Raw genomic sequence first — 19,328 nt, forward strand, 5'->3', positions numbered from 1 at the left:
TTTTTTTTTTTTTTTCTGATGGCCTACGTGGTGGCTTTTCCATTTGGTGGTTCCCCTCCTGTCCCAGCCCTCCTGCCCTGGCTGGACACATCAGCATGTTCCCGGCCTCCTTACTGGAGATGGTCCAATCCTACATGGAAATCACTTTCATCATTCTGAGGGGAAGAGACATGTACCAGGCAATATGGCTTCCTATGCATTCACTGCTGAAAAATGGTGGTATAATAGTATTCACATCTATTTCAGTTTCTGCAACCCTGGGTCTTTCTGGCAAAGATGGAAAGGTGGTTACAGTTTACACTAAAGTGTGAGGTCTACTGCTCTTAAAAGATCTAATTCTGAGTCCTCTCTAACAGGTTAGTGGACTTGATATAATTTTTCAGTGCCTGATAGAAAACTTAGATCTCTCGGACATTGGCATTGTTATTGTTCTTGAATGTGGAGAAAATGAAGAAAAATCACTTGTAGCTACAGTTGTTTCAAACACTGATTCATTTCCTGTTTGGTTGACTTCATGAAATGCCGTGTATTTCTGGAAGACACATTAGGTGATAAACAGCTATTCTCATTTTTCAGTAATTTGTCCATGAATAAGCAATTATTTCCTCCTCTCTCCCACTCCAGACATTTGCCTCTCTTCCAAGTGAACTTTCAGAAGCATTTGTGCAAGGAATGGTCTCACTTTCTAAGACAATCGCTAACCTCATCTATCCTCGAGCTCCTATGAGGTCCTGGCAGGCGCCTCATGGCTGTGCCGTTTCTGAGGTGCCACACAGAAGCTCATCCTGCGTCTCCGTGCCTGTCCATTTCAGCAGCATCTTTCCTGGAAATTATAAACATCTCTATTAGTGACAAACACTACAGACTATTTCCATGCTTTGTTCCTTTTTCTTTTTAAAGATCTATATCAGAGTGAGTGTTTTTCAGCAGAAGCTTCTATTAAACACATTAGTCACAGATTTATACAGAGGGCTGCGTGAGGGACCGAGGCACCGTGTGTCCAGTGTGAGAAATGTTCGTGATGGCTGGGAAGGCAGAGTGGCTGTGAACTCGTGCTCTCCCCTCTGGATTGATAGCTCCCCAGAGCAAAGGAATAGCACACAGGGTTCAGCCAAATACATCTTTCTCAGCTCCATTCCTCTGACTTCTAATTCTGCTAGTGTGGCCATAAATACAAAAGATGTGAGGGGGCCTTATCTTTCTTTCTGCCTCTGCTATTTTTAGCCAAGTCTTTGCCCTTGAAGGTGCTGCCTGGTAGTGGAGAGAAAAGATCGGGGCCCAGTGGCAGGGCTTCTGGTTCCAACCCTGTTGCTGCCTGCAGCCCCCTCCCCCTTTTTTGACGGCACAAACCAGTTTATTAACCAGTAGCTGCTCGTGCACCCTGGTTACACTCATCGCTGCTTCTCAGGCTGGCCCAGACCGAGGCGAGGTGCCAGCACGGCAGAGAGGAAAACTTTGTTGGCTTAAGACATTGTTACCAGCATAGAAGTAGGCCGGTCAGTAGGGGATAGCCCAGAAAGATGATTTCTGGGAGTAGGTCAGCCTCTGTCCTGTGGGGAGACCTCTTGCTTTGGGAGGCCCTGCAGCATTCTCTACCTCCACTGAGAACATTAGAACCAACAGTCCGTAAAGAAGAATATTTTTATTTTAAATATTTTTATTTTGAATCTTTTATCAGATGAAATTTTGGCTCCTCAATATTCCTTGCAAGTCGATTAACTTATAACACTCACACTTTTCTCTTTTTATAAAAATGAAGTTTGGGATGTCTGGATGTCTCAACCTACAGAGTGGAGTCAGAGCTGCTGAAAAGCAGAGACACATTTATTATTTGGGTAAAAGAGATTTTCATTATCTTTTCATTATCTATTTCAAGCTCATTGGAGTTCTTCTAACAGGCAACTTGGATTATCCACATAGTTATCATATTGTTTAGGGCTGCATAGCTTTCAGGTGAAAGAAACTTACAAAAGGAGGAATTTATTATTGGCTGGTGTCTATTGTAGGACTCTTAGTTGCAGACTACAGAATTCTCTGTAGTCCATTTAAGGACAGAGGGTTTATTGCAGCCTGTTGTGTGATTTATAAATTTCTGGGGAGGTCAAGCTTAGGTCTTACAGCCAAGGCAAATAGCTGACTAGACACCAGAACGCTCCTTCCTGAAAGTCCACGGCCACCATTACACCCGCCCATGGCTTAGGGCCAGGACACTGGACCCTCCGCTCCAGCCGCTCAGAGAGCCGCACCCCATCCACTCCTCGCCTGTAGAAGGTCTTCTCTTCCTGAGACTCCCTGGTCCTCCTGTGGGCATGTGGGCTGGGTGGGACACAGGTGACCTATGAAACCGTCACTGAAAGAGAGTGTGAGAAAGGTAGATTTGAGATTCTTGCCATGGTCTCTACTGTAAGGAAGAAGTTGAGTGGGTGGTGAGGGAGTCAAAGGTGAAGAAGCCCACAGAACAAGCGTGTGGGACCGGTTTCCCCAGGGAGCTGTGGTCCTGTCCTCGCACTCATGCGATTTTCACCTCAGCACACTCTCATCAGGTTTCACAGCTTTGTGAACAAGATACCAATCGCAGATTGGAGGGTTCGCTGTGGGATGCACAGTCACACCCAACAAAAGTCTCGGTCAGGGGCTCTGCATGTGAGCTGCCTGGTAACAGGGGTCTGGGGAGCAAAGATGGAGAAGAGCCAGGCTGTAGACTTCAGCACAGGGACTCGGGAAGTCACCCAGGGAACCTCCTGGAGCCCGGGCTGTCCAGAGAAGCCTGAGAAGGAGGTGAGGTCGAGCTGGGACTAGAGCAAAGAACAAAAGATGCATGTGCCCAGTGAGGTCCCTCTGGGTGGATGGCATCTCGAATGTAAGGAAACTTGCTGTCTCCATGAGCAGAGGCAGTGGGGACGTGCTCACGTAGCAAGGCTAGGGGAGAAAGCCTGTGCCAGGGTGGGACCAGAGCAATGGAAATCCTCCACATCATGAGATGGACCAATTCCAAAGGCAGAGCGAGCTGGCCCGGGCCTGGAGATCCAGGGCAGCAAATCCCCCAGGGGTCCCCATCAGGGACACGAGGCCAGCCCAGGGCTCCTCCGACTCCGGCCTCCCCATTCCGTCCCGCTCCTTTGCCCCACCGGCCCACACGGTCTGGCCTCCCCTTCATTTCTGTTTTCATCTTCTTGTCTGCCACAGGGCCTCCACAGCCTGATCTTCATGTAACGATTCCTCCTCTGTCCTCTCCTCTCCCACACTGGGTGGCCCAGCCTGAGAATGCCTGTCCCTGTCCCCTGCACATCCATGCAGCTTCTCCAAGCATAACCAGCACCACAGGTTTGTCCAAGAAGCCTCCCTGAGACCCAGAGACGGAGACATCGACTGCAGGTGGCATATTGCTGCGACACAGGCGTGTGCACAAGGAGGCTCCTGTTTTCCCTTCAAAGTTCCCCCCAGGGATGATACTGGGCCCGCAAGCCCCCCTCCAGCAGTGGCGGAAGCCCTGGCCAGCCCTGCTTGCTCAGCTGCTCACAGCCTGAACTACCCAACCTCCAAAGTCTCCAACCAGACAGAAGACTTCACAGTACCACACTGTGGGCACACAGTCCATACGTTCAGGCTTTAGGACCAGATTTTCCGGCCTTGAAACCAGATTGATGTGGTCTGGGACAAGCAACTTAACCTCTGTGCCTCAATTTCCTCTTCTGTAAAGCAGGGATATTGACAGACAATGGGACGACACATGAAAAGTATACAGCCCCATGCCTGTTGGAAGATGAAAATGGACTCTAAAACCCATTAGTTAAACAGTCTAAGCTCTGAGGAACAAACAGAAAATGACTCAACCTTCTGCCTATTCCCTCTTCAGGAAAGTTCTCTCACATCTGCCTTTCCTGCCCCTCCACATCTCAGCTTAGCTGCCCGCCTCACTTTATTCATCATTATTTCAAAACAGAAACAATCAAATGAATGGATAACGAAGAGTGGTGCATTCATATTCCGGAATGCTACTTGGCAATAAACAGGAATAAACCACTGGCACTTGCAACCACATGGGTGGATCTCAAAACAGCCGAAAATGCCAAAGAGATGCCAGTCAGATGCCAGATGGCGCCTACTCTACGATCCCATTTATCTGACATTGTAGGGAAGGCAAAATACAGACAGAGAACCTAGGGTGGAGGAGTGCCGGGGACAGGGGAGGGAGAATTGGGCGTAACGGGACCAGGGGAGTTTTTGGAGCACTGTCAATCTTCTGTATCTAATTCGTGGTAGTGGCTACAGAACTGTAAACATCTGGGAAAACTTGTGAAGTAGAACATTTTTTTCCTGCAGTCCCAGGGATGAAACCCAGACTCTCACCATGCTAGGCAAATGCTCTACCACTCAGCTACATCTGCAGCCCCGAAACACACGAGCTGGGACCCCTAAGGAGGATACATTTCATTTACCATAAATTTTATCAGTTTTTAAAAATCTCTTACTTCAATTCACTGAGGGTGAATTTTTGCTGGGACCTTGATCAACATCCTCATCCTTCATCTTCTGCACCCAGCAGATCTCCTGACCCCAAGCATCTGCAGGAATTGCCTCATCCCAGCAGACCACACCCGGGACAGGGCACCTTCCAGGTGGCTCCCAGGCTGCCTGTGGTGCCACCCCACACCCAGAAAGCGGGGTGTAGGCCATCCTGCCTCTGCCTTCTGCCCTGATCCTGCAACCCTGTCTGCTCCAACTGATGTCCCATCCTCAGATGTTCCAAGGAGAAAAGCAAGCATCGGGCTCTCTGCTCACTTCCCTGTCAAACACTCCAGGGATCCCTTTTCTGGGGAATGTTCAGCTCAGTGCACAGGCCAGGCGAGTGTGTAGCCAAGAAATGTCAGGAGTTCTCCCTTCCACAGGGCACCGGATCTCTGACGGGATCACTTCAGCAACATTTCACTTAGTCTGAGGGTCAGTTCTGCACACCCCTGCTAAGTGAAGACCCTCTGTTCCCCCTTGAATTCTCCACTGTACCCAGTTCCTTTATAGCTGGTAGGCTAGTGCCACTGGAGCGGGAGTTGTAAAACCAGCTGAGACTTAGCAAACCTGAAGATGGATTTCTGGTAGCTCCTGGCTTGGCGCTCTTTGGAAAAAATGTGGAAGGTGCTTTGTCCCTGTTGTTCTTTGCTTTGGGGCTTTGACCTGCATTCAAATACCCCAGGAAACATTTCAGCAGTGGTTGACAGTTGTGCCCTTATTTGGCCCACCTGCTAAGTGTACCCACAGAAACTCATGAACTGGCCACACGGTTCTCAGAAATAGATGCTTGGGTGGTTGAATTAGACCCAACAACTCTTCTTTGAAGGGTTGCAGTGAATAAATAACTGCAGTGGCCCAGAAGTCAATGCTAATCATTTCCTCTCCAGCTTCCAGAGCTTTGTGAGGATTAGAGAGTTTGCATTTGCAGTGTCTTCATGCACTCATGAGAGAGACCCCGGACACATGCAGAAAGTACTCTCCTAGGGGTATCGTCTTTGGTATACACACCCGGAGACTTTCAGCTGTTTTGTACCATTGCAACATTCAGGGAAGAGTGATACTTTCATAGCTGAAGACATCTAATCCTTCATAAAAGCTGCTATGTGCTCACAGGTATCCAGCCTGCCAAAAACTGAGACTTGGTCACTTGAAATCTGACAGGGCCATTTTGTCACAGCTGACGCTTTCTCTGATGCAGTTTTCAAAAATTTTCATTTTAATGTAAGTAGAAAATATAAAAACACTCTTCTATTAAAAAAACCCACAAAATTTTATAACAAAATAATTAGAGAATAACAGTGGTTAGTATACTGTGTATCATGATCCTAAAAGAATGGCCCAAAAGTTGCTCAGAATACAAGTCATAAACAAAACAAGATTCTTTTTTTTTTTTTTTTTAGTAGCGGGGATCGAACTCAGGTCCTTGCGCTTGCAAGGCAGGCGGTGGAACCACTCAGCTAAATCCCTGTCCCCAAAACAAGATTCTTTTTTTTTTTTTTTAGTAGCGGGGATCGAACTCAGGTCCTTGCGCTTGCAAGGCAGGCGGTGGAACCACTCAGCTAAATCCCTGTCCCCAAAACAAGATTCTTTTTTTTTTTTTTTTTAGTAGCGGGGATCGAACTCAGGTCCTTGCGCTTGCAAGGCAGGTGGTGGAACCACTCAGCTAAATCCCTGTCCCCAAAACAAGATTCTTTCTCACAAAGAAGAAACAGAACTCTCTTTTCACTGGACAAAGGAAACTGGTAGTATAAATGAAACAGATTAGCACTTAAAGTATTTTTGAAACAACAGAATAGGTAATTTGGAGGTAATTTGAACTTCTCCCTACTTCCTATTTATCTGTCTTCTATTTCACTCTCTCCTCCTCTCCCCATCTCTCTCTCTTTCTGTCTCCCTCTCCACGTAAGTTTCTCACATGAGCGAAACCAAGCAATATTTAAGCTCGAGTCAGATGACTTATCTCACTTAACAGTCTGTCCTCAAGGTGCATCCACTTACCTAAGCATGCCTCAGTTTATCTCCCTTTATGGCATAGTCCCCATATGTATAAATACCACATTTGCTTTATCCATTCATCCACTGATAGTTTCGAGAAACTTCTAGTCACGAGCCCTGAAACCTTGGCAGGGCCAGGAGAAAGCTAAGGACAGCTGCAGCCCTTGAAGGGGCGTCCACTCAGAAGATGCTAGAGTTGGGGTCTGAAGTGAGGATGTGAATCACAAGGAGTAGCAAAGGCCTTTCCCGGGACATGCTGGCAGGGACGCTAACCTATCTGGAGAAATGAGAGGCTGCTAAAGGCGTGAGACCTACCAGAGCGCCCACAGATCCCCACCATGAGACCGTCTCAGCGCACACTGCTGTCCTAGCTCCTGTGCACCATGGTTCTCTTGCCCCTTCCTGGCGTGATCACCCATCGGGTACACACAGCAGCCTCCAATACTTTTAGTGAGAACTGGTAAAGCATTCAATCCATTTACACACATGCTCCCATTTCAAGTATCAATAGGGAGCTCTCAGCGGTGCAAAACCCAGTGCCCATGTTGACCACCTCCCACTCCTTCTCTGGCACATGGGCCCTCCCTATTGGCTCATGAGGAACTACATCATCATTGGTTGCCCTTGAAATTCCAGCTGTTTCCTCTCAAGACCTGCTTTTGAGGCTGGGAGGGTGTAGCTCGGTGGTAGAGCACTTGCCTAGTAGGAGCATGCCCCAGGTTTGATTTCCAGCACTAGAGAGAAAATTACCAACCGAAGACCTCAACTTGTCCAGTCACCATGTCTGCTAGTTAACTAACTAGCTTCTGACAATCGCTCAAGTGCCAAGCAGTTAGGATACAAGACTAAATTTCTCTGTCACATATAAATAATTCCAGGCTAGAGAAAATTTCCAAATGGCATCTAAAATCAAATGTTTAAATCCATGAGGATTTCAGCCCTACTCAGTTTCCCCATTCTCTTGGGTGTGAAACCCCAGGGAAATTAAGACCAAGGAGAAAAATTAGCATGTTCTCCATGGTGTGCTGCCATGGACCCCTCTTTGAATCGGCTGCTTGGCTACCACAGGTGTTTCTGTTTTGTTTTGTTTTGTTGTTTTTTTTTGGTAAACACCGGTCATATCACATATCCACCTCCTTCCCTCATGACTTCAGGACAAAACCAAGGCTTTGTTGAATGCCTTCCACAAGCAGTCCAGGCCTCTGATTCGCCACAGCCATTTGTCCACACCCTGCCCTCGTCCTCATCCCCACAAGGCCCAGCCAACCACCAAAGGAACAACATCCCTTCTAGAGCACCTCCCTGCCTACCTCCTGTCACCTACCTCTGACTCCCTGAGCCCTATCTGCTGCCCGGCTCTCTCTGAACCGCCATCAGCTCAGCTGACCCTGCATGAGACTCAGCCGCCTCAGGCTCCTTGGTCACAGCTGTGCTCTTCTCCTCCCGACTAAAGCACCTTGTCCACACTTCCGGCCAGGCTGGCTGTCAGCAAGAGCAGCTGTTCTTTGAGTTTCACAGAAACCAGTCGTCGTCCCTCCCCCAGATCCGGCATCGTGTCAGCCATCCCAGCTCATCCTCAAGATGTCTGTCCAACCTGGTGTTTTTAACGGGGACCCCCTTTCCTGGTCCCAGTGTTCATGGTTCCTCCCGTTACATGTAGGACCTGCTCTCTATTCTGCCCTAGTTGGCCCTAGGAAGAAAAATGTGGCTTCTTTCACTGGATTTTCCTCAGCCACAGGAGACTTACGTTATCAGTCTTTGCTGGGGTCGAGGAACGGTTTACACTGTGGGAAGCAGGTTGTTGCAAACAAGAAACCTCTGTCCCCCCAGGTGTTGGTGGCGGGGCCTGCACGCACTCTGTTCCCACATCCCGTGCTTCTGTTTACAGCTTCCTTCTTTCCAGAGGCTTCTTCTTGCTCCCCAAGCTGCCCACGCCCCCAAAGTCCCCTTCCCTGTCCAGGAGGGGATGTTTCACAGGCTCGGCACCCGGTACTCTAGGCCTAACCTGCTTAGAGGGAGACTCACACACAGCTAAAGTAGTGGTGCCCCCTGGAGGTACTTGAGGGTACAACAGGGACCCTGCCTCCCACTTTCTCCTCGGTGGAACAAAGGTGGAGATTTATTGACTCACGAGAGGAATGGCGCCACTCTCTGTCAAAGGCGGAAGTGGAGAAGCTCACTTTGGGTATGTTTTTAATTTAAATTTATTTTAACTGATACATAAAGGTATAAATATTATACATATTAATAGAGCACCTTGTGATGTTTCCATACACGTATAGGTTGTGTAATGTTTGCATAAAGCACCATTTTCTCCCTATCCTCACCTCATGCTACATCTCTGAAGCATTTCCATAGTCTTTAAAATTTCTTTTTATAGTTCTTCCTCTCCCTCCATCCTGTCACCCAGGATAGTGGACAGAAGCTAGACCTAAATAGGCAAAGCTCAACCTGGAGAGACTTCCTAGAAGAGGAGGAGAAGGCAAGACACAACTTAGGCAGCAAAGAGCGAAAAGGGAAAAGAGCCTCACAGATACGGAGGACGTGGAACTGCTTCCGTTAGAGTCAGGGAGCCTAAACCACAAGTCCTGGATTCTCCGAATTAGGTGCCTGAATTAGAAACGTGTCTCTTCCCTCCCGAGCAGGGCTGCCAGATAAAATACAGGATGCCTGGTTAAATTTGAATGCCAGACAAACAACAACTAACTTTTTGTGTGTAAATATGGCCTGTGCATTTTTGGAAACATTTACACTAAAAAATTATTCATTGTTTATCTGCAATGCAATCCAAGTCAAATTTACTATGCGTCCTGGTTCCTTCCTCCTCAGGCTGGAGCCCTGCTGGAGGGGGGTGCCAATGTCACTTTGCTTAGTTCCGCTGAGGAAGAGAAAGTCTACCTGCCCCACAGGCACCAGAAGGCCTCCAGGACTTGACCCTTTTATACTTCCTTCATCACCTTGCTAGATGGCTACTCAGCGTCCAAGGGCATAAAAGTTCTTTCTGGAGGCTCCACTTCAGTTTCTATCACACCATGGCCGGGGTGACGTGTTCACTTTCTGTGTCCATAGAAGACAGCCTGCTGGGAAGTCTCTTTGGAAGCAGAATGTTTCTATTTCACTCCAACAAGCTAGTCTGACTGACTCAAAGCTTTTTCAAGGATTTTTGAAAGATTGTCTTATGAAAAAGTTTTTGTAGTGGCCAAACTACACAGCTAACACCTTTTATAAGCACTATTTGGGACCCGCAAGTCACACAGAGCCTTATGTCATATTGTGAAAAATGCCCTGACCTTACCAAGATGGCAGCTCAAGCCTGAGGAGTCCTGGGGCATCCATGCCTGGCCCAGTGCCACCACTCTTCCTGAAGGATTTTGCGGCACCTGAAAAGCACTGAGGATCAAAACAGAATTGTTCAGCTCAGCATTTAAAAGAGCAACTCTCTAGAACATTCTGGGCCATTTAAATCAGTCTCTATGCAGAGGTTCCAATGTCATCTTAAGTAAATAAGTCAGGCAAGAAGGCTCCTAGTTTTTGCTGACTCGTGCTCTACATGAGGTTAGCCTTCATTCCTAAACAACTGCTCCCAGCCCCGGTTTTCTCTCTTGCCCAGTGAGGATAAGAACAGTATCTGCCTCCCAGATTTGGGATTGGATTGAGTGAGATAGTGCTCTGCGACATGCTTAGTTTAATACCGGCAACAACAACTGTTCAGTAATTGATGGTCATTAGCATTATGGCGAGAGGAATAATGACCTCACTAAAGACTCTCCCACCCTTAGCCCCAGAGCCCGTGACAATGAAATGTTATAGGATAAGGGGGACCCCACAGGGGCAATTATAGCTAGGAGCTTGAGATGGTGAAAGTATCCTGGGTTTTACAGACAAATCTAGTCACATAAGTCTGTAAAATAGGGAACCCTTCCTACTAATGGTTGGAGGAAGATAAGGCTGAGGAAAAGAGCTACAGAAGGATTTTGAAGATGGAAGAGAAGACCACAGCCAAAGAATGCAGATGGCCTCTCAAAGCTAGAAAGGACAAGGTGGCAGAGAGAGGTGTGGCAGCACATGCCTGTAACCCCAGCACTTGGGAGGGAGGCGGAGGCAGAGGCGGAGGAGAGAGAGTTTGAGACCAGCCTGAGCTACATAGGGAGACACTGTCTCACAGAAAGAAAAAGAAAAAGAGAGAGAGAGAGAGAGAGGGAGAGAGAGGGAGAAGGAGAGAGATTTTTCCTTAGAATCACCAGAGAGGAAGGCAGCCCGCTAAGATCTTGATTTGAGTCCAGTAAGACTCACATTGGACTTGTGGTCTCAAGAACTGTAAAATAATACATTTGCACTTGTTTTGAGTCACTAAGTATGTAGCAATTTGTCACAGCATTAATAAAAAGCCAACACAATCAAAATCATTATTAATACAATTGCATTCTCCTTTTAGATCAATATCATATATTATGTGTCTTCTGGGCCCTCCAGGGAACACAATATTTGTCTGCCTGAAAGAGAACAAACTTTATAATGTGGTGCCTAGGGCTGCAATGGTGTCAGAAAAATAGTGAAATAACCACAGTTTCCTGACAAGAGAATTTTTAGTGCTATTACAGAAAAAGTAGAATAATTGAATGTCAATGGTAAAAGAGTTCTCAGAATAATTTTTGATTTAAATGTCCAACCATAGGGTACTTGCTCAACTGTAATAATATGGAAGATAGAATACTGTGTTGCCAAAAGTGCCAAAGAAGATTAAGCAAAGAATTTTCATGATATTAAGAGAAAGAAGCAAAACATATACCTCAGTTCATTTTTCTATAAAACAGAAGCAAAGCATAAGTAATACGTGAATCTCTGGAGGGGTAACAGCAAGAGCATTATGTGAGTGTGATTCTTTAGCTGGTTGCTGCCTCACACTTCAAATGTTTTCTATCTTAGTACTATGGGAGGCAGAGGTAGGAGGATTGAAAGTTGGAGACCAGCGTGGGCAACTTAGCAAGACCCTGCTTTAAAATTTAAGAAATAGAAAAGGGCTGGAGATGTAGCTTGGTGCAAAACCCCTAGGTTCAATCCCCAGTACAGAAAAAAAAAATTTTTTTTTAAAAAAATGTCTACCATTCTACCATGATCTTGCAATACTTTGAATTTAAGAACAATGTGTTAAAAGCAGTCTTTGAGAGCGACAATATGGGGCCATAGTGGGTGGCTGGAACTGGGGTCCTGCCAGGAGGGTCAGTGTTGGGACCACAGGAGCGTGAAGGAGGGACTGAGAGTCTTCCACTTCTGGGTTCCTGTCACAGGTCCCTAGACCAAGGAGAGGGAAGAGTGCAGCATCTGTGCAATGAAAAGCTCATTTAATTGGTTGTATTGATTTTCCAGATGCTGAGCAGAACCCCTGGGCTGTCCTGCACCCACCTAGAAGCCAGAATGCTATAACAGCATGCCAGGTTGCAGGAAACTCGTTCATTCACAATTTTATAAGCAGGTTCTGGAAAACCTGGCATAAAGATGCCCCTTTATAAACCTCACTGTCCTTGCATTCTTGTCCAAACTATAGCTTGGTGCTGGGGTGCCCGGGCACTCAGGACACTGAGACCCTGGAGAAACAGCCCTGTGTGCAAATTGTCACCATGCCGCCTGAGAGCGAGCATTCAAGAGTAGGGTTCCTGGCACCACGGAGACACAGTGACTGCACCAGTTCTGAATCTGGTCTTCTGGGGGAGGTTCTTCTGATTGGACAGGAGACCTACAGTCCCAAAGCAGAGTTCCCCAAAGGGCAACCTAATTCCTCTTCAAGTTTCAGAAGGTCCATGCAACTGCTGTGAGATTTTATTGTTAACTCAGCGGCACAAAATTGAAGTTCCTTTTATTCTAAAGGCGCACATGATTTGCTTATCTCTGAGTTCCCTTTCCCCCAACAAGGACTGTTCCTGTGAGGAAGAAGTGTAGATCTGGAACGGGGGTGTAGCTCAGTGGTTGAACCCTTGCTACCATGTGCATGCAAAATCCTGGCTCTGATCTGCATTTTTTTTTTAACTAGACACCTCCTCCAACTCCAAGGAGAAGGTCCATGCAACTGCTGTGAGATTTTATTGTTAACTCAGCGGCACAAAATTGAAGTTCCTTTTATTCTAAAGGCGCACATGATTTGCTTATCTCTGAGTTCCCTTTCCCCCAACAAGGACTGTTCCTGTGAGGAAGAAGTGTAGATCTGGAACGGGGGTGTAGCTCAGTGGTTGAACCCTTGCTACCATGTGCATGCAAAATCCTGGCTCTGATCTGCATTTTTTTTTAACTAGACACCTCCTCCAACCTCAAGGTCAAACAAGGGCTGCAGGGAAATTGTGCATGTGCCCCCAGCCCAAAGTGGGGCTGCTCACCCAGCCAATACTGCTGGTGGTTATTGGTCTGTCAGCACCTGCCTAGCTCTGGGTACATCTATATGACAATATTGCCAGGGCTGAGCACAGCCTCAGGCTGTTAGCATTTGCATGTGGCTTGCCCCCACCAAGACTCATGTGAAACTTGGCTGCTGGTGTTGGAAGGTGACACCTTTGTCATGTGATGAGGTTGGTGAGGGAAATCCGTGTTTCTTGTAAGGTTGGATTATCTGTTGCTGAAATGGATTAGCTCTCTGGGAGTGGGTTGTTATAAAGTGAGTTCAGCTTCCTTGGCTTCCTCGTGTCCACATCAGCTCACTTCTACTTTCTACCACGAGGTCCTTACCAGGAGCCTAGCAGATGCTGGCACCATGCCCTTGGACTTCCAGCACCATGAGCTTCAACGAATCTCTTGTCTTTAGAAATTCCCCCAGGCTCAGTTGTTCCTTATAGCAATGGAAAGTGAACTCACACAAAGGCCCTGATTTGCTCAAGACCTTATGGCATCTCCCATCCAGGAGGCTATGCTGCCTATGGGCAACCCTGGCACAATCCATAAACTCTGAGAACCTGTTCCATCCCAGGCCTGAAGCTCCAACATCATCCTGGGGTTCACTCACTCCCCACTCCAGGAGGCCAGCCATGTTGGTCATCAAGTCTGTCCAGAGTTCATTCTCTGCACCTTAGCTATGAGGACCTCTCAGTGATCTTCTGCACCTCCTTCTGTATCAGGGTACTTATGTCCACCCTGGAAGTGCCCACAGCACCTCCCAAGTCCAGAAGGGCATAGCTGCCTTGTGACTGGGGGGATATCCATTCAGCAAGTCCCCTTCTTTCTTATCTTTCCTGATCACTCTAATTTATATAGAGTTTCCATTATGAATAGATGCTGGATTTTATCAAAGGCCTTTTCTTCATTCAGTGAAATATAGAACTTTCTTCTTTAATCTCTTAATGTGGTAAATTAACTAATTCTAAAAATCTTAAACCAACTTTATATTCCTGGAATACATTTTTTTTATATATCATGGATGTGGTTGGCTAATATTTTCTTAAGATATTTTTACCATACTACCCCTCATGTTTATGAGAATGATTAACCTATAATTTCACTTTTTTGTAATGATTTTATTAGTTTTGGGTATCGGGGTTATTTTGGCCTCGTGATAATGTAAGCACTGTTTCCTTGTTTTCTCTCCTTAAGATTGATGTTACTTTTACCTTCAATATTTGGAAGAATGCACTGAAGTCATCTAGGTCTGAAGTTTTCTTTATAAGAAGGTTTCCTAATTATACATTGAATAGATACAAAATTTTTCAGGTTCTCCATTTCTTCTGGTGTCAGTTTTGAAAAGTTGCTTTGGAGGAGGTTTTTCAAGTCAATTGGCATAGATATGTACATAAAACCCTTTCTTTTCAGTTATCAAAGAGACCTTTCATCACCGCTGTCCCTGCTTTTTGTTGTCTCTGGCCTCTTTCTCCTCCTGCTCAAGCGTGGAGGATCCAGAATCCCCCCCTCGCTGTTGAAGTACTCATTCCGCAGTTGCTGAGGCTCTTGGGGCACATGGCCCTCTCCTCTCAGCTCACTTTGGGGATTGCCTTTCCTCAAGAGAGCTTCCTCACCCAGAGTCGTGCACACTTCTTAGGGAGGCCGTAGGCCGTGACCCATCCGGATATAATGCAGAGATCTGCTCCAGGCCCCAAATTTGGACAACTCTCAGCAGTCATTGAGGCTTCCGCCTCCCTGGATGGTTGGCTGAGGCTTCCTTTGAGACTGATGACAGCTCAGCCTCTCCTTCTGACCTCCCTTCCTGTTTCTTCCCTTTCCCTTTACCCTTGTACACTGATTGCAGGAACATTCCTTAGGAAACGTGTAGCGTTCTTCTTCCTGATTTTGATGCTACTGATTTTGTTTCTCATTCCAAGAAAAGATTTTTGACTTTGTTGATCACCTCTATTTACAGATTTATTTTCTATTTTGTGTGGGATTTTTTGGGGGGGGTACTGGGGATGGAATGCGAGACCTTGTGCTTGCGAGACAGGCAGTGGAACCATTGAGCTAAATCCCGGCCCTTCCTTTTATTTTCTTTAGGTTTAATTTATTATTTTCCTTGCGATGGGTACTTAGTTTATTAATTCAAAAATTTTAATTAAAATACACATAACAAAAATTTAACCCTTTTAAAATTTGCATTACTGAGGCACAGTTCACAACATCACCACTATCCTTCCACCAAGGCCTTCATCTTTCCCGGCTGTGCTGAATTTGACTCTTCTAGGTAGAGTATGTAGAACTAGGCAGCGTTTGTCCTTGCTCACTACATTTCAGCTTTTAAACGTCTCTAATGTATCTAATCCTTCATGGCTTCAGTTGTATCTCACGACTTTTATGTCATATATTGTTATCATTCGGTTTATTCAAAATATTTTCTAATTCTTCTTATGAGTTCCTCTTTGGCCCAGGTTTGGGTTGGATTGAATTGGACTAAACTGGATTTTTCAGTACAGAAGGTTGAGCTTGGCACAAGGGGCCTTGACACTGAGCTCTATCCTGCCCTTCTTTAAATTTTGACATGGGGTCTCACCAAGTTGTGAAATTGCCAGGCTGGAGCTCAATTTGTGATCCTCCTGCCTCAGCCTCCTAGAGAACTGGGATCACAGTGTGTGCCACCATGCCTTGCTGACCCATGGATTTTTTAGAAGTGCGTCTCTGGCATTAAAAACATGGAGGAAATTTCTATTTATTTACTTTGTATCAATAAGTTTGACTTTTTCTCACTATGTGGTGAGAAAATATCCTCTGCATGATTTTCAGACATGGAAATATGTTTGAAATTTGTATGATCTCACAGAATACAGTAGATTTGACCAATATTCCAAATGCAGCTAAGAACAACATACATCTTGCAATGGGGTGAAAACTTATACGTAGATCAGTTAGTTCAAGTTTGTTAAATGTGTTGTCGGCTGACTTTTTTCTTTGGTCTACTGTTTTTTTCCATTTCCTAAGGAGTGTGTGTCAGCGTCTCCCAGCATAACGGTGGATTCAGCTGTTTCTAAATGTTTAGCTCTGTCAGTTTTTGCATCACAGTTTTGAGGACAATTTATAATTAGTAAGTCTTCCTAGTGGATCGATTTATGGTCATTATGAGATGTCATATCATATTCTGGGACTATCATTGGGGTTGCTTTGTACAGTCTTCATGTAGATTTCATTCACAGAGTATTTTAATACTTGTCCTCATTGTTCCTTTCATCTGCATGTTACTATCTGGAATCATTCAATTTTGTGCAAAGAACTCTCTAGGGTAAGTGCTCTGGTGAAGAATTATCATAGTTTTCACTTGCCTGGAGATATCTCCACATCACCTTTACTTTTGAAGACTATTCTTGCTGGATGTATAATTCTAGGTTGGCAGTAATTTACTTTCAGTGCTGTGAACAGATGGTACCATTACCCGCTAGCTTGCTTCGTTTCCTCTGAAGAAAATATGGCTTTTTTCAGTGGGTGCTTTCACGAGTTTCCCTTTGGTGTTTAGCAGTTTTATTACAATGCATCTAGGTGTGGTTTTCATTTATACTGCTTGGGCTTTGTACCTCTTATTAAATCTGTGGCTTTCTGTGCTTCATCATTTATAGATACCCCTCAGCCATTGTCTTTTTATATATTACTTCCTGTCCCCATTCAGTCTCCTCCCTCTTCTTCTGGGAGTCTACTTACGAGTTTTCTCTCCAATTCCTTTCTGTATCACTAAATTCTTTTCTATCTTACTTTCACCCTTTCTGTACTTATTTTCTTTGGCTGTGGTTAAACTGCCGCCCACGGAGGACGGGGAGCTGGGGGCGCCCCACACGCTGGGCCCGGGCGAGCCAGTGTGGCTTCGTCACTGTTCCAGTAGGGTCTTTGTCTGCACTGCCATGGCAGCGTTTTGGGTTCTAAACTCCATTGCTTCCTGGGCTGCCAGAACAATAATCCACAATGGCTCAAAATGGTGATAAGGAGTAAAGGGCTGCTCTGGAGGCCGAAATCTGTCTTCAAATGGAGTATTATTCTGGAGACTTCAATATGCCACGGGAGAAATTTTTAAAGGAACAGATCAACGTGGATGAAGGCTGGGTACCCTGGGAAACAATGACAAAATTCAACACTCAACCACCCAACAGTAGGCTTCAACGTAACAGTGGCAGCAATGAGCAAATCTAAAGCAGAACTCATGGAAATCAGTGAAGATAAAACTAAAATCAGAAGATGTCCAACAGGCCCCACCCCAAAGTGACTGATGAGTATAAAGATGATGTAAAAAACAAATCTGTTTATATTAAAGGCTTCCCATGGATACAACCCTCGATGGCATCAAGGGTTGACCTTTAGCAGCTAAAGGTCAAGCACTGACTATCCAGACAGGAACACTGCACAGAGCATCTAAGGGATCCATATTTGCAGTGTTAGATAGCATTGAATTTGCTATGAAATTTGTAGAAACTCCAGGCCAGAAGTATAAAGACGCAGATCTGCTAATACTTTTTAAGGACAACTATTTTGCAAAGAAAGATGAAGAAAGGAAGCAAAGTAAAAGCAGCAGCTAAATTAAGAGTTAAATAAGAGCAAGAAGAAAAATAGAAGTTTGCACAAGATGCTGAAATGAAGTCTCTAGATCAAAAGATTGGACGCTTGCTGAAGTTCTCAGGTAACTTAGATGATCACCCATAGAGAAGTAGAGAAGGTTTACACATTCCTTTCTCAGATTGTGGTGAAATAAAATGGATAGCTTTTGTCAGAGGAGCCAAATACGAATAATTCTATATGAAGAAAAGCCAAGGACAGCCTGGATAAAACCAAAGATGCAAACAGTGATAGCCTCGGATGAAAGGACAATGAAGTGAAGTAGGCAGTACCGGAAGGAGAGGTGGGAAAGACACATTGGAGAGAAAGAAATGAGGAGATCAACAAGAACCCCCAAACAAACGGAAATCAAAAAGTTGCAGATTTAAAGGAAAGGAAGTGAAGCTGCCCAACCCAGGAGGGCCACAGGAAAAGTAATTTCAGGGCAAGAAAACAAAGTTTGTTCGTGATGAAGACCGTGATGAAGATGGTGCTGCTGGGCCGGTGAAAAGAGCAAGAAAAGACACAAAGAATCCACATCAAAACAACAGAAAACAGGAAATGGTCATGGAGACCAGTAGTTTAGCAGATAATATTTTTTATTCGTCTTAGGTTTTGAGCTGTTTCTCATGTTTGGAGGCTTTTAAAAAGAACACTGAATTAGATCCACTTCAATGTCCGCCTGTAAAAAAGAACAATTTTTTGTTGTTATTGTTTCAACTTGCCTTCTTGTTGTTGTTGTTATCCAAAAACATGTTTAAGGGCCAGGGATTTAGCTGCCTGCCTCCAAGTGCAACCCAAAAAACAGAGAGCCCCAAAACATTCAATAAATGTATAGTTCTGTTTCTGTTCAAATGATTCAAATATCAGAAGGAAGATTCTTTCAGTAAATTGCCTTTGTAACATGAGAATGTACTAGTATAAAATAACAAAATATATACTATATAAAAAATAAGAACTCGAGGAAAACAACTATTACCTTAATTTTCACTATCAATTTTTAAGTTCCAAAATTTCCATTTATTGCTTCTAGGATGCTACTGAAACTATTCGTCTTATTTAATTTCTGATACATATCAATGGACACCACTATCTGTTTCCATTGTTTTCTCTCCCTTCCTCTGCTTGCTCCCTCTCCCTCTCTCTCCCTCTCTCTCTCTCTCTCTCTCTCTCTCTCTCTCCCCCTCTCTCCTCTTTCTGTCTCTCTTATCTCTCTCTGACTCTTTGTCTGTCTCTGAATCCAATCTTGGATTTTTCATACCTGATCATTTTTTATTGAATGTTAGATGTTGTATATGAAAATTGTAGAGAATATTGGAGCCACAGATGATATCTTTCTCTAGAGATGATTTGATTTTGCTTCTGGCAGGTGCCAAGGAAGAGACCAATCACTTCATTTCCTTAGGGACTGAGGTAATTTGAAACTGGACATCTGAATTTGTTTCAGCGAGCATCCAGGGTGACAAAACAGCCTGGTTTGTGACAGGCTACTGGGTTTCTCAGTGTATGGAATTTCCAGTAATAAATCAGGACCTGGCAAACAAGAACGGCTGCTCACCCTATGTAGCTCTCTCAGGTTCCAAAATGAAAGCCTGGGGTGTCTTCCTTGACTCCCATTTTTCTCCCCTTTCCTCCCACTTTTGTCCTTCTGGTTCCATGAGACTACAGATAGCTCTGCCCACTTTGTCTACTTCTCAGTTGCTGCTTTTTGCTCAGTCTTTCAAGCTCTCAGCTGCAGCTTGCATTGGCAAATGCCTTGAAAGATAAAGAGTACAAATGTCAGCCTTATCCCGATCGTCACTGTCCTGTGGTCACTCCAGGGTCTCCAAGCAGATGGTGTTTATACCGTTGTC

At 45.1% G+C, this 19,328-nt stretch overlaps 1 pseudogene; it reads left to right on the plus strand.

Moving 5' to 3' along the window:
* The first annotated feature begins 16,851 nt into the window (after positions 1-16,851).
* Positions 16,852-18,287, plus strand: LOC104853187 (annotated as a pseudogene).
* Positions 18,288-19,328: the final 1,041 nt, after the last annotated feature.

Source organism: Fukomys damarensis, unplaced genomic scaffold (assembly GCF_012274545.1).
Source record: "Fukomys damarensis isolate Sample0158 unplaced genomic scaffold, DMR_v1.0_HiC HiC_scaffold_7, whole genome shotgun sequence".
NCBI classification, from domain to species: domain Eukaryota; kingdom Metazoa; phylum Chordata; class Mammalia; order Rodentia; family Bathyergidae; genus Fukomys; species Fukomys damarensis.